Raw genomic sequence first — 15752 nt, 5'->3', positions numbered from 1 at the left:
TTATTTTCATATCCATTATCTGTCAAAATCATTACGACACACATCGGAGGCATCCATACCATGTTCACATAATGTTCACAAGATACGCAAACGTTCAACTTTCTATCAAATCACTACTTTTCCAATCTTTTCCTAACTTTCAACATACGAGTTCATAAACACATTTTCATATTCCAAGTTCATTATCATCAATCACAATTTCAAGACCTTAGGCTAAAGCGACATACTTTCCGACAACAACTTAACCAACAATTCTTCGTTTTAGCTTAACCATTATCCTTCAATCTACTTCACAAAGCCATAACACGATTAGCATACAAACAAAAATCAAATTCACGTCCCATAGTCAACATAGTACCACACGGCCAACTCCAATATTTTTCCAATTCTCACTAATTCATCCCACTTTCCTTTCTAATACAATTTCCACCATACTACAACTAAGTTACACAAGAATTCAAACCATTAAAATCATGCAATACACATATATGCATTCGGCCACACACCCAAAAATTCCAACACACCAAATTTCCATATTTTTCATTCATTCACACATACCACAACATACATACATCATTTTTAACACAACAAAAGCATGAAATCCTTACCTTTCTTCAAGTTCTTCACTTGGAGGATGAAATTGTTTTCTTGCCACAATCTTTATATCAACTTGTAGAGAATCTTGTGCTTAGCAATAATCTCTCAAGAGATGAACTCTTTAAACCAAGGGATTGGCTCCAAAAAAATTTCTTTCTTTTCTTTCCTTTTTTTCTCTCCAAACCCGAACCCTCGCTCTTCTTTTTTTTTCTTTCTTGATTTGTTCTTGCTTCTTGAATATTCCTCACACTTATCCAATATATAATTTCCCATGGAATTTAATTATTCCATGGGCTTGGACCTATGGTGGCCGGTTGGGCCCCCTTAAGTTGGGCCTTTGTTTTGTTGTTATTATTTTTTTTTTTGGCCCAAAAGTGGTGGCTAATTTTGGTAATTCATGGAACAAGTTTCCAAAATTCCAATTATTGCCCTTGGCCACCTTTCGTAATTCCACATCATTGTATTCATAACCTACACATGCATACCAAGTAAGGTCCAATAGTGGCCTTATTCATCACAAGTCATTTTATCTTGAATTTTCCGAATGAACAAAAATGTCGGATGTAACATTCTCCCCCCCTTTTTGGACATTCGTCCTCGAATGTTAAATTGACCTTATGGGGCGTCATACTACTCCGGGAGGGTTCTCTTTATAGTCATCCTTTACTGACTTTCCGACATGGCTGCTTTGCCAACATTATGGGGTAATTTTTCACATCACCGATTTAAATGCCTTCATAATAGATTTTTCTCATACCCCACATAATAATCGAACCATAAGCTATATTCTTGTAACCGACGAACGTTTCCTAAACATCATAGTCCACCTCATTTCTTATTACACTCCTGAATTCCTATCGCATTTTCGTAATCCCACTTCATACCAGACACTTCTTACCAACAGATTCAGGACTGGAATCGGACACGTCGAAGCATATCGGACGGATTCGTAATCGGAAGCAGACATGCCAAACTATGGCGGATAGATTCATAATCAAAAGAAGAGATACGGAAGTATGTCAGACAGATCTGAGATCAGAGTCAGATGTATAAAAATGTATCGGACGGATTTCGAAATCGGAATCAGGCTTACAGAAATGTATCATACAGAGTCACACTTAGAATCAGACATGCGGAGATGTATCAGACAGATGCGTGACCAAAATTAGACGTACGGAGGCACACCAGACGGATTTATATCCAGAGTCAGACATACAGAGGTGTGTCAGACAGATTCGTAATCAGGGTTAATCGTACAGAGATATGTCAGACAGAAACATATTCAGAATCAATCATACAAATCGTCTTGGGTGTCGCTTATGGACTTTTTCAAGGATTCTGCTTACTCGCCCTTCTTATCTCTCTTCTCCCCTACTATCCATACTCTCTTTCCTTTTTCAACCATCGTCATACCAGACTAACTTATGATGTAATTGGGCTTTTTCCTATCCCCTGACAACATTCGGGTCGTCGCTAACTGTTATCCAGATTCGCTCAATTTTCCGAGCGGTATCGCATCTTTTCTTTTTGCCCATTTAATCCGCGTCGGACTGTGTGGTTTTTGTAAAGGCTCTGATTACTCCACACATTCTCCTTCACCTTTAGATTACCCCAAATTTTCATTTATATCGGTCATACCTACACTTGAGCAAAAACTTTGCATTACTTCCCAGGGGGTCACCCATCCCAGAATTGCTATGGCCTGAGCACGCTTAACTCCGAAACTTTCATGCATTTCGACACGTTAGGGCTAATATAATTTCGTCGATTGCCCCTCACGACCTTTGTCACGTAATTTTAGAGTAAATCGGGGTCTTCGCAGATTTTCGAAAAATTTTTGGTAGCGGGTCCCACCCTCGGCTAAGTCATACCATTACCATATTGCTTTTCTGAATCTCGGTATCCACCAAATTAACATTTATCTTACTATTTCTAATACCCAGAAGTATAAGATCACGTAATTCAGCAAAATACAAACTTATCCATACATACATTTCTCAAAAAGGATTGGCTGGCGTACCTGGGCGTGCACTCGAAGACGCTCCTGGGTCCTGCCGGCCGGTTAAAGCAAACACGCGGTTCGAAGGACCGCTGTAACCAGAAGCTGCACCACGTCCTCTGCCACGACCCGCTGGCGCTGGTGCTGGTGCTGGTGCTGGTGCTCCTCGCCCCGCAGGGCGCATGGCCGCTGAAGGAGAAGATGAGCCTGCAACGGACCCAGCAGGCCGGGCTGAACCCGAACTGCCCTTAAGTGGGCACTCTCTGACTCGATGGTCTGGGCTCCCACAAAAATAACAAGCGCCCGTAGCGCGGTAACACTCCCCCGGGTGGGGCCTCCCACAGTAAGAACACGGGGGTATGGGTGGCCTCGACTGACCGGGACCTCTGGAGCTCTGTCCTGCGAACTGTGGGGGCGTACTGTAGGCTGGCTGGGACGAATACCTATTTCTCTGCCGCTGGGAAGGCTCGCTCTGAAATCCCTCTGAATACCCAGCCGATCTGGCTCTCTTAGGCTGGCCCCTGTCGTAACCCCTATCAGGCCGACGTTCCCTACGTCGGTCCTCCATGCCCTGGGCGTGTGCCTGTACCCGGGCTACATGCATCCCTGGCTGAGCAGCCACAGCCAAACAACCATCAATCAGATAAGAGTCCAGTCCCATCACATACCTGTGCACCCTGTCGGCCATCTCAGCTACTATGGTGGGTGCATACCTAGCCAGTGAATCGAACTCTAGGCTGTACTCGCGAACACTTCTACCATTCTGTCTCAAGTTCAAGAACCGATCGACCCTAGCTCTTCGTAGCTCTGGTGGTAGAAAATGGTCAAGAAAGGCCTTAGTAAATTCGGCCCATACCGCTGGGGGCGCGTCGTCGCCCCTGGAGAGCTGCCAAGACTCATACCAATTTGCTGCCACCTCATACAATCGATACGAAGCCAACTCCACAGACTCAGTCGGCGAAGTTTTAATCAATCGCAGTGTGCTCTCCATCTTTCTAATGAACTCCTGGGGGTCTTCCTCAGAATTGGTCCCGGAGAATTCTGGGGGACCACATGTCAGAAACTCGCGAGCCCTGGACCTCTCATACCTGTCCGTACGACCACCCCCAAATCCATGCCTGCGAACCTGCTCCGCCATTAATGTGGTCAATAGCAGAACCGCATCTCGCATGGCCCTACCCTCTGCCCCTACCTGTGGAGCTGGAGGCTCGGGCACTGGAACCTCAGGAGCTTGCGGTGGAGCCGTCTCCCGATTAGCAGCTCCTGCTGCTCTGATGTCCTCCCACAAGGGGGGTGTAACAGACCCAGACGACGGGGGCACATCCTCAAGTGCAGGCTGTACACTGGCCCTGGTAACCCTCGGGGCCTGGCTGGTCTCTCCTGCCTCAATCCTCGCCTTGCCCTTCGGGGCAGCTGTTGCCTTCCTCGGAGGCATCACTGAAACATAACAGATCGTTAGGAGAGGATCATCCTACTAATACAGTTCTATCGCACGATCTAAGAATCCAAAGAAGGGTAACATCCTAAATGCCCTGTAGCTTCCTGTTTATAGATGTGGTGCACAACATATCGATAAACAAGACTCTACTGGACACGGCCTGTAGACATACCGAGGACTAACCGCTCTGATACCAATTTTGTCACGACCCAAACCCCGTGGGCCGCGACTGGTACCCTAACTGGATACCCATACGTACCTATCTGATCGAATTCGAATCATACAGATTTTTTTTTTTTCGTTTCAAAATAGAAGTACGGAAATAGGCCGATACAAATACGGCACACGCGCAACCATACGTATATATACATATATACCTGAACATACAGACATTTACAAGTAAGCCGATAAGGCTAACATACAGACGAAACCCGTAACCCACACATCTATCTACAGGCCTCTACAGACATACAGAATCATATGGCGGGACAGGGCCCCGCCGTACCCAGAATATACACACATACGGAGTACACAGAAGACAGAAGATATATACCAAAAAGATATGCTCCGAGTCAAGGGAGCTCTTCAGATAGCAGAGTCGGAAACCTACGCTGGCGGCGTATCACCTGGCGCGTCTGTACCTGCGGGCATGTAGAGCAGCCCCCGAAGAACGGGGGTCAGTACAGAAAATGTACCGAGTATGTAAAGCAGAAACGTAACAGATATAAACATAGTCCGAACTAGAGTCACAGAAATATAACGGGCAAAATCATAAATCAAACTGACGGACAGAGTTATGATCCAGACAGACATACAGAATCGTGTTACACACAAATGAACAGAATTATAGTTCGGACAGACAAACGGAATCATAATACGGACAGACGAGCAGAATCTGGATCCATACGGACATACAGAAGCAGAAGCCATACGGACATACAGAAATAGTCGTAACACAGACGGACAGACAGTAGTATGACGGACAGAATTATGCATGCAGAGTAGCACAGAATCATACAAAATAATACAGAGGCGTGTGCTTTATAAATACAGATGGCACACACATATATTCATACAGATCCCGGCCCTGTCTGGGGGCGCGGTAACAGAACCCGGCCCTCTTAGTACGGGACGCGGTGGACAGACAGAATCATATCAGATCATATGCCATCCTGGCCGCCATCCCCATACACAGATCATACAGACATACAGATCCCGGCCCGTACGCCGAGGGACGCGGTGAACAATGCAGAGAAATATGCACGATAACAGAACCTGGCCCGGGTCGCAGTGAAGGAATGCATTGAGACAGACACGAATCGATAAATGAGAAACCACCTACTTACAGACTCAACATACAGACTCGATCAAACTGAAGGGGTGCCAAACGGCGAGCCAAAATCAGAATATCCAGATAATATGCACAGTACGCGCCTATATCCTAGTTGGGAAGGCACGACAGATTATTATCAGAATGGGATTCTCAGATATTCAGAAATCATGTTGTATAAATTGCACCAAAATAGCCATAATATACACAAAATAATAGTTCAGAAGTTTTTAAAGAAAATCGGACCCAAAATGGAAGTATTTAAAATCGTACCGGGAGTATCGGGCCTTGTGGGCCCACCTCGGACCAACCCGAGGCTACATATGTAAATTATTGATAATTGACCTTATGAGGTCACCCATACTCGTTCGGAAGTGTTCCGACTCCGTTTGGGGAAATTTTGTACAAAATCTCACTTTAAGGGCAATTTGTAAGAAAATAGGTTCAATTGAATTGAAGGAATTGGAGCGGTTTTCCGTCTCGAATTCCGGGGAACAGAGTCGGACTTAAGGCTCGCGGCCGAGCCTACCACATCCAGAACATGCCTAGGAACGTAGAGAAGTGCTTCACATACCTTGATGGCGCCTTATGCTCGCTTGGCGTCACTCCAAATTTCGTCCAAAATCTGGAAATGGTCAAGTTTACCATTTGGTTAGTTTCATTCTTTCAATACTCTAACTTTACACATAATTGCCTACCGAAATTTCGGCAGCATTTCCTCTGTATATACGACATCCCCGAGACTTAGCTCGGCTCAATTTAGCAACACAACAACCCAGAGGAGACATCCAAACAACAACAAACATCAATAAACACTAAATCATACGCTATGGCATTATTAGCCACCTTTCGACACGACGAATCATCTTTCGCTTCAAACTTACATTTCCAACCAAAACTTATTATTTTCATATCCATTATCTGTCAAAATCATTACGACACACATCGGAGGCATCCATACCATGTTCACATAATGTTCACAAGATACGCAAACGTTCAACTTTCTATCAAATCACTACTTTTCCAATCTTTTCCTAACTTTCAACATACGAGTTCATAAACACATTTTCATATTCCAAGTTCATTATCATCAATCACAATTTCAAGACCTTAGGCTAAAGCGACATACTTTCCGACAACAACTTAACCAACAATTCTTCGTTTTAGCTTAACCATTATCCTTCAATCTACTTCACAAAGCCATAACACGATTAGCATACAAACAAAAATCAAATTCACGTCCCATAGTCAACATAGTACCACACGGCCAACTCCAATATTTTTCCAATTCTCACTAATTCATCCCACTTTCCTTTCTAATACAATTTCCACCATACTACAACTAAGTTACACAAGAATTCAAACCATTAAAATCATGCAATACACATATATGCATTCGGCCACACACCCAAAAATTCCAACACACCAAATTTCCATATTTTTCATTCATTCACACATACCACAACATACATACATCATTTTTAACACAACAAAAGCATGAAATCCTTACCTTTCTTCAAGTTCTTCACTTGGAGGATGAAATTGTTTTCTTGCCACAATCTTTATATCAACTTGTAGAGAATCTTGTGCTTAGCAATAATCTCTCAAGAGATGAACTCTTTAAACCAAGGGATTGGCTCCAAAAAATTTTCTTTCTTTTCTTTCCTTTTTTTCTCTCCAAACCCGAACCCTCTCTCTTCTTTTTTTTCTTTCTTGATTTGTTCTTGCTTCTTGAATATTCCTCACACTTATCCAATATATAATTTCCCATGGAATTTAATTATTCCATGGGCTTGGACCTATGGTGGCCGGTTGGGCCCCCTTAAGTTGGGCCTTTGTTTTGATGTTTTTTTTTTTTTTGGCCCAAAAGTGGTGGCTAATTTTGGTAATTCATGGAACAAGTTTCCAAAATTCCAATTATTGCCCTTGGCCACCTTTCGTAATTCCACATCATTGTATTCATAACCTACACATGCATACCAAGTAAGGTCCAATAGTGGCCTTATTCATCACAAGTCATTTTATCTTGAATTTTCCGAATGAACAAAAATGTCGGATGTAACACTGCCACTACATGTCAATATCATATGCAAGACGACAAGGCTGCCACAACAGACGAACATATCCATAGTACATCGTATATACACAGCTGAACAAAACTTATACACAGTATATGTCTACAAACCTCTAAGAGTATAGATAGCGAAATATGACGGGATAGGGCCCCGCCGTACCCTTGGATAAACATATATATATATATATATATATATATATATATATATATATATATATATATATCATAAGATCTGTACCAAAGGTCTAGGCTCCGGAACAATGGAGCTATCCAAGACTGCTGAGTAGAAGTCCTAAGCTGGAGGGTTACCAAACCGACTATCTGTACCTGCGGGCATGAAATACAGTAAAGAGGATCATAACTGAAATAGGGAGTACAGGAGACAAGTATAACATCCAGAATACCAAAACACTTGCCTTTTGAAACATAAATCATGCATGTCAATATCATATATCATACCCGGCCCATTATGGGACTCGGTGAATAAAGTCATCATATACCATCCCGGCCGCCATAAACATATCATCATATCATCATATCATATATATATATATATATATATATATATATATATATATATATATATACCGTACCCAGCCCTCTAGTGAGGGACTCGGTGAACAATGCAGTGAAACTGTGCACGATAACATACCCGGCTCGGGACTCGGTGAAAGACATATTGAGGCATGCACGAGCAGAGTAGTGAGAAACCATATGCAAACTAAGTCATATCTGAGACTCAATAGAATAATCAAAATGAACCATCATTTGATAATCAAGACTATAATCATATCAAGTACCCTTCTAGTGTCACTATGGATTATATCAAAACAGAACTTCTGGAATCATGGACACGTATCAAGACATAATGAAATAGCTTCTGGAAATCAAGAACATTAGCCATCCTAGTGGCTCTAAGAATAGGAACTTCTTTTGAATCATATACACGTCGTCTGTTTATTTCATAAAGATCATGCCAAAAAGAAAGAAGGGTTAGCCTTACATACCTTTAACGCTTATTTAAATGTCCAACGTCTACTTCCCGAGCTCGTAGGTCTAAAATTAAGATAACATAAGCCATAGTTAGATCATCCACATCACTTACTAACCAACCCAAGTACGAACGAAACTTAACGAACTTTGGGCAGCATTTCCCCTGAAAACTTAACAATCCTCGAGATTCCAATTGAGTCAAACATCAATCAAAATACCAACAGCAACAACACCACAAATTTCATATCAAACTAGAATTAAATCTATTCTTAAATCACTTCCAAAACAGCCCAATATACATTCGTATACCAATGCTTGTATACACTTCTTTATTTTCGTATATCTATAGTATAACAACAAACGCAACAACAACAACAACAACTACAGCCAATCCCACGATATTCTAGCCTACAAAACAATTCATAACAACCAGCAAAAAGCCAAAACATATTGTCACAAAACAGCCACGAAAATCATATAAAAACAGCCCGGTATACGCTTTGTATATAATATCTTCACACACTTTATTCTCCCAAATTCAAGAACAGCAACTTTTCAACAACATCAACAATTATTATACATCATAACGCAGCCAATTACATCCATTTAATCCAACTAAAACAGCCCCCGATCCATAAATCTCAACAAAACAACAAACGAATTTATAATGCTATTTTCTCCGTTCTAATACGTTAAAACTCTAAATAAACTTGTTACCAATGAAAAAGGGACCTTACTATTACCTTAAGTATGCAGCAACCACGTCAAAACTCTTCTTCTTGGCTTATTTTTAGCTCAAATTAAAGGCAACGCAACGTACAACACTTTTCTCTTCATGAGCTTCGGGATTCGGGGCTCAGATTTTGATCAAAACTTTGTTTTTCTCTCTAAGGCTTTCCTCCCTCTCTCTCTCTCTAGAATTTTCTGGGTCTTTTTGGTCTGAAAATGTGGAGGAGAAGGCTGAAACTTCCCTTAAATAACAAGGGAAATGGGCCTGACCCGGATTGGAATCGGGTTGGGCCCATTTCACTGCCCAGCTTGACCTTTCTGGCTTAAAACGTCCATAACTCTTTATCCCGATGTCACATACAGGCCCACGACCTATGGTTGGAAAGGTATTTCAATTATCTACAACTTTCATTTTAGGAGGTTTCCGCAATTCCCAAATAATGATGGGATTATGGCCTCCTGAAGTCAGATCACCTGAAAACGTAACTTTAAAACATCTTTTTGGAGGGCTTACACTTGGATTGGGCTCAAGGGTCCTTCTTGAGTTGTGTTCAACTTCACATATATTATCCATATAACTTATCGTATGTCCTTTATAAAAATCCCATCATGCGGGCCCCACTTCAGCTTACAGTTACGAGGGCTATATATCTTTTAACGTATTATTCCAATCATATTGTACGAATTTCGAATATCATACTCATGCTACTACAGTAGAATTTCATTATTTATACTTGTGATATTTGCTCCTCCTCGAGCTCACATTAAGATGTCTGTAGCCTTAGTAACACGAAATTTTCTGGGGTGTAACATCTTATTTCCTTCTTTCAATTAACTCCTTCTTCTCTTGTGCTCGCTATCATTCCCGTTATCACATAATCTTTATTCTGAACTTTCCCTATAGAAGAACTTTATAAGGCTTTCTTATTCGTTCTATAGCTCGCCTTTATACTTTAGTCGCATAGATCACGTTATATCCTAGTCGTAATCAATCCTATAGTGTAACACTTCTTAACCTTTTACCCTTTCTGGTCAATCTTATCCTTAATACCTCACAAGTGTCTTATCAATACATTCATATTCGTCACAATTCTTCTTCCTCTGTACTCTTGTCACAATCATACCATTACTTCTTCTAACTATAAACTCATCGTAATTTACCCCTGCTTGTCAATTCAGTTGATACCTCAATATAACACTCAATTAAAATTTTCCAGCCTTTTTTAAATCATCTCTTATTATCACAAGCCCTTCCAAATTGTCCTAGCATTTCCTTTTTACCATATTGATAACGACCTCATAATTTCTATTACCATCGATTCAACGGTTAACTTATTTCTCGAAGTCATCTGTACTTGCAACTTAGTCAAATCTTATCATTATTGTTGACATGACCTTTCAAAACTTTTTACGAACCTATATCTCATTCTCCTTTTATTTCTAAGAAAATTTTGGCAGAGTTTCCTCTGTATTTCTTACTACCCCAAAACCAGCACGTAGGAAATACCAACAATGCCTCACAGGGCCAACATATATATGTATATATATATCATATGACAGCCACACAGGGCTCCCAATATCAATAACCGTATGAAAATGATGAACTTACCTCGTATGTCCAACTCAAACTATACCTGTTATACTTTCCTATTTACTTTCCCTTTCAATCTTTATGTTACATCCCATTTTTGTACGTTGGATTATTCGTAAATTAATCCACATAAGTTCAAGGACAAGATTAATTTTGAGATATGAGACAAGGATTTTTAATCCCGATTTATTATTGCACGATTTACTAATTAATTGCAATTAGTAGTGAAGTGGGAAATTAATTAACCATGACCAGATTATTTAGTGTGGAGATATTAGTGGAGATTAGGGATTAATCAACCATGATTATATTATTAAGTGGGGATTTATGATTAATTAACTTAATTAGACCACTAAGTGGGCCCCACCACAACATGGTTGTTTAGGATTTGTGCTTGGTTGAGTGGGAAACATGTCAATGTGGTAGGCTGCATATATAAACTTAGTTGATGACTCATTAATCATAATTCATCTTCACAAAAATCACCTGGAGAGAAAATCATGAATAGCCATGGCTGCTCTTGTAGCTCACGGCTAGAACTCAAGATTTTTAAGGAAGGAAAAATTTAAATTCCCTAGAGGTGTTCTAAGAATTTAAAAGAGCTGCAAGTTTGGAATTTAAATTGAAGGAGAAGAAGTGGTGCAAGTGATTGTAGGATCTGTTCTAACATATTTAAGGTAAGATTTCTTTTCTTGAAATGTAATTGGAGTAGATGATGTTGTAATTGAGAGATTAACTCTTATTAAGTGGAATTGGAAGTAAGAAAATTGCATGATTATTGTTAGCGTTGTAAATGGGCAGAATCGGAGTTGTCCCAATTAGATTGGGTTTTATTGTTGTTGTTGTTATTATTGTTATGGATTATGTGTTAAAAGTGAAGGAATCTTGATATTCAAAGTTGTAGTTGTTGTTTGAGATTATTGAGATATGAATTGGATAAGATGTTCATGAGATTAGGGGTTGTTCTTGTTGAGTTGAAGGATTAAAAGTGTGGTTATAATTATGTATTTGTGTAGTTGTAATTGATGGGCTGCTTGGGGTATGTTATTGTAAGGTTTATTCCCTCCTACAGGTTCTAGAGATAGTGTGGTCTTTGTACAATTTGATGGATGTGGAATTTGTGAAAGGAAAGTTTAAATCATGCTAGAACTTGTATTAATCTTATGGGATGTTTTAGAACTTGTTGTGATATTAAGATAGATTTCTTGTGTATGAGTAATTGATGAGGTTGTCCTGTTATTGTTGACATGGCTCATAAATTTTGAAGAAAGAGGTGTATAAGGTATCGTATACGAAGCGTATGTTGGTCTGTTTGGTGTATAATCTTAGATGTTGATGATTTGAGTTGAAAAAGGATTAAGAGAGGTTATTGGGTTGTTGTCGTTGTTGTTGGTTTTGTTGATTGGGTGGCGGTTGTTAAATATTAGGGGAAATGCTGTCCGTTTCATTTTCGAACCAAATTATCATTGATGTACACGATATACGAAAGCCCTCTAAAGTTGTGTACATATTCCTATGGTTATAGGTTTGGCATACTAATTGTGGAAAGTTCATGATTAAGTTAAGTTCCTTGGACGACATTGTCACGACCCAACCCCGCAGGCCGTGACTAGTGCCCGAGTTGGACACTCATATCCCCTGTTAACTATAATCTTTTATAACCAGCATATCATGAACTTATTTGTATAAAAAGGCAGGGCGTTATTTTAAAGCTGTCACGATTCTGTATGTCATAAGCACCTGTCTCCTGAGGAGTTACCATTTTCAACAACAACATATTTATATCTACGCAAGCCGACAAGGCTGCCACTACACGCAACATCCCAAACATATATATATATGCAAGTCGACAAGGCTGCCATTACGAGTGGGTACGCCCCAAACATAAGTCATATTCATACAACGCAACAACAACTATATACAGACCCACACGAATGTCCACAGACCTCTAAGAGTAATGACAGTATCATGTGACGGGATAGGGCCCCGCCGTACCCCGAATAAACACATACACATACAGCAAAAGGGAGTTATACCACAAGCTAGGCTCCGGAACAAAGGAACACTCCAAAGTAGCTGAATAGATATCCTAAGCTGGCGGATCTCCAAAACGAGTGTCTGTACCTGCGGGCATGAACGCAGCCCCTCGAAGAAAGGGGGTCAGTACGGAATATGTACTGAGCATGTAAAGCATGAAACATAGTAATAGACTCATACTGAGACAAGGTGTATAGGACTCAATGCAACAAACAGAAGTTCATAAAACTTGCCTTTGAACATATTTCATCTGTATCGTTCTCATATCAATGTCAATATAGTGTTTTGTAATCAAAGTTGCATAATCATTCTGTATATAACATATATAACGTGTCCCAGCCCTTTAATGAGGGGCTCGGTAATTATAATCATAGCATCATAACATAAACATATACGTGTCCCGGCCCTTTAGTGAGGGACTCGGTAATAAGGAATATATGCCCTCCTGGCCACCATCATCATATATATATAGCGTGTCCCGGCCCTCTAGTGAGGGACTCGGTGAGTAATATAGTAAATATGCGCACGAAAACGTGTCCTGGCCCGGGACTCAGTGAAGGGTATAGCGGTAAGCACGAGCAGAATAATAAGCAACCACATATATGCAATTCATCTTTTGAGACTCAATAGATAAGTGACTAACCAGCTCTAAAGTGTCAGGACAATAATCATATTCAGTTCTTTTTAAATCTCATTACAAGTTATAGCAAGGAACGTTTCAGATTTCATGTACATGTATCAATTTGACATGGTGTAACTTTTGATAGTCAAGTATGCCTCTAATTATGCAATTCTTTAAAAATAGGAACTTCTATACATCATTCATTAGTCAATCATATAGTAGGCTCGTGACCATAACATTACGGAATCAATAGAATCATAAGTCATGCTAGGAACTAGAGAGTAGAATTCACCCCAAGGTTCATATCATTTCTTACTTACGTCTAGGACATGCCAAGAAAAGAAGGAATAGGCTTTACATACCTTTAGCGTTTAGTCGTATTATAACTTGTACTTGCTGCCCAATAGCACTTATCCTATATCAAGATATCAATAGCTACAATTAGTCTACGAGGGAATTCAATACGTATTTTAACGTTAATAATCCCTTTCTAACATTTAAACGACGTTTCGTTCGCATTCAAACCAACCAGTGCTACAAGCTAACATTGCCAGTCATACTTTCCAATCCGAACTTGTTTAAACATGACTTAAGGGACTTTGGACAGCTTGTACGTCATTCAAATCAGTCCCAAACTCACGGCCAAACAGCACATACCACAATACTATTTTCACTTAGTAATTTTCTAGTTTTAACTTACAACGACAACAACACATTTAACAACATTACCTTTATGATTCTTGGAACTGTTTTAGAATCATTTTCATTCTTACAACAGCCCACAAACCATTTCAATTTCAACTTGAATCATTAAACTTCACTTCCACTAAACGTTCACAACAATAATCAACATTCAACATACACTAATTCACTTCTAACCTCAAAACAGTCTACGGTTTTGGACTGCTTGTATACTTCAACATGATTCGTTTCTTTAACACCTCCATTCAAATATTCAACATGCATACAATACACCATAATGTCCATAACAACAACAATCAAAATATGACACAAAACAGTCCATAAATTCCCTAAAACAGTCCATAAATTCCCTAAAACAGTCCCCCTACACGGCCTCAACACAACTACAACATCTTCATGATTTTCATCCATTTATCCATACTTCAACACATTCAATCCATTGCCAATACATGTACAAGAAGATTAAGCATGATTCCATTTAACTCTACAACACAAGGCTCATTTCAAATTCAAGAAAAACAGTCCAATACCAACATGCAACATTATAAACAAACTTCTACAATCTTTGTTCATTTACATATGTTGACACACATTCAATCCACCAATAATACATGAAAAATGAGACCAACCATGACTTCACTAAGCTCATGGCTCACCCCCCAACTTCAACCACAACAACAATCCAACAACAACATGCACGAATTGTACCTTCAAATTATCATACAACACAAGAAAAATGATCATTCTTACCTTGTAACTAACTTCTTCAATCGGCTAGCCCCTCAAACTCTCTTCTTGAATTTTAACACTTGTTCTTGCTATATAAATGGATGCTACACGTTAATATACCTTCAATGGAGTTGAATTGCTTAAGAAAACTGAATTTTTGGAGCAATTTGGAACCCTTCACTCTCGGCTAGCTCTAGCCGAGAGACCCTCTCTCTCTATCACTATATTTCTAACTTGTAATGTGTAGAATGAATTGTGTAATGTGGAATGAGTCAGATTGTTTTTCCTTATATATGCATTGCAAGGGTTGGACAAGTGTCCCACTCAACATTTGGGTCAAATATTCTTTGACCATTCCATTATACTACACGGCCAACTATGGCTTAAAATAATGGGCTGATTTTTTTCCCAGTCCCACTTAATAATCTAACCATTGTTAATTTAATCCCAATTTTCCATTAATGCTTCTATACCAAACGAAATTTGTAGGTAAATTGTGACTTGAAACGAAATCGGAAGTTAAAGTCTCTACTTCGTACCTTAAAATAGTCTGTCTTTAACTTGTCGCGTTTAGTTTAAAACGTCCCAATGTATGAAAATATGGGATATAACAGACGTATGGTATGTAAAGTTACCTTCTTTCCTTTTGGCATGACCTATGTGAGGCAAACATACCACGAATGTATAAGCTCTAAAGAAACTCCTATTCTTAGAGACACTAGGATAGCTAATGTTCTTGATATCCAGAACCTATTTCACATTGTCTTGATACGTGTCTATGATTCTTGGAGTTCTATTTGATATAATCCATAATGACATTCGAGGAGCACTCGACATGACTGTTGTCTTTGATACCCAAGTATTAGTTCATTCTACTTATTATATTGAGTCTCATATGATGATTTAGTTTG

This window comes from Lycium barbarum, chromosome 9 (assembly GCF_019175385.1).
Source record: "Lycium barbarum isolate Lr01 chromosome 9, ASM1917538v2, whole genome shotgun sequence".
Lineage (NCBI taxonomy): Eukaryota > Viridiplantae > Streptophyta > Magnoliopsida > Solanales > Solanaceae > Lycium > Lycium barbarum.
Note: the sequence above shows the minus strand (reverse complement) of the source record.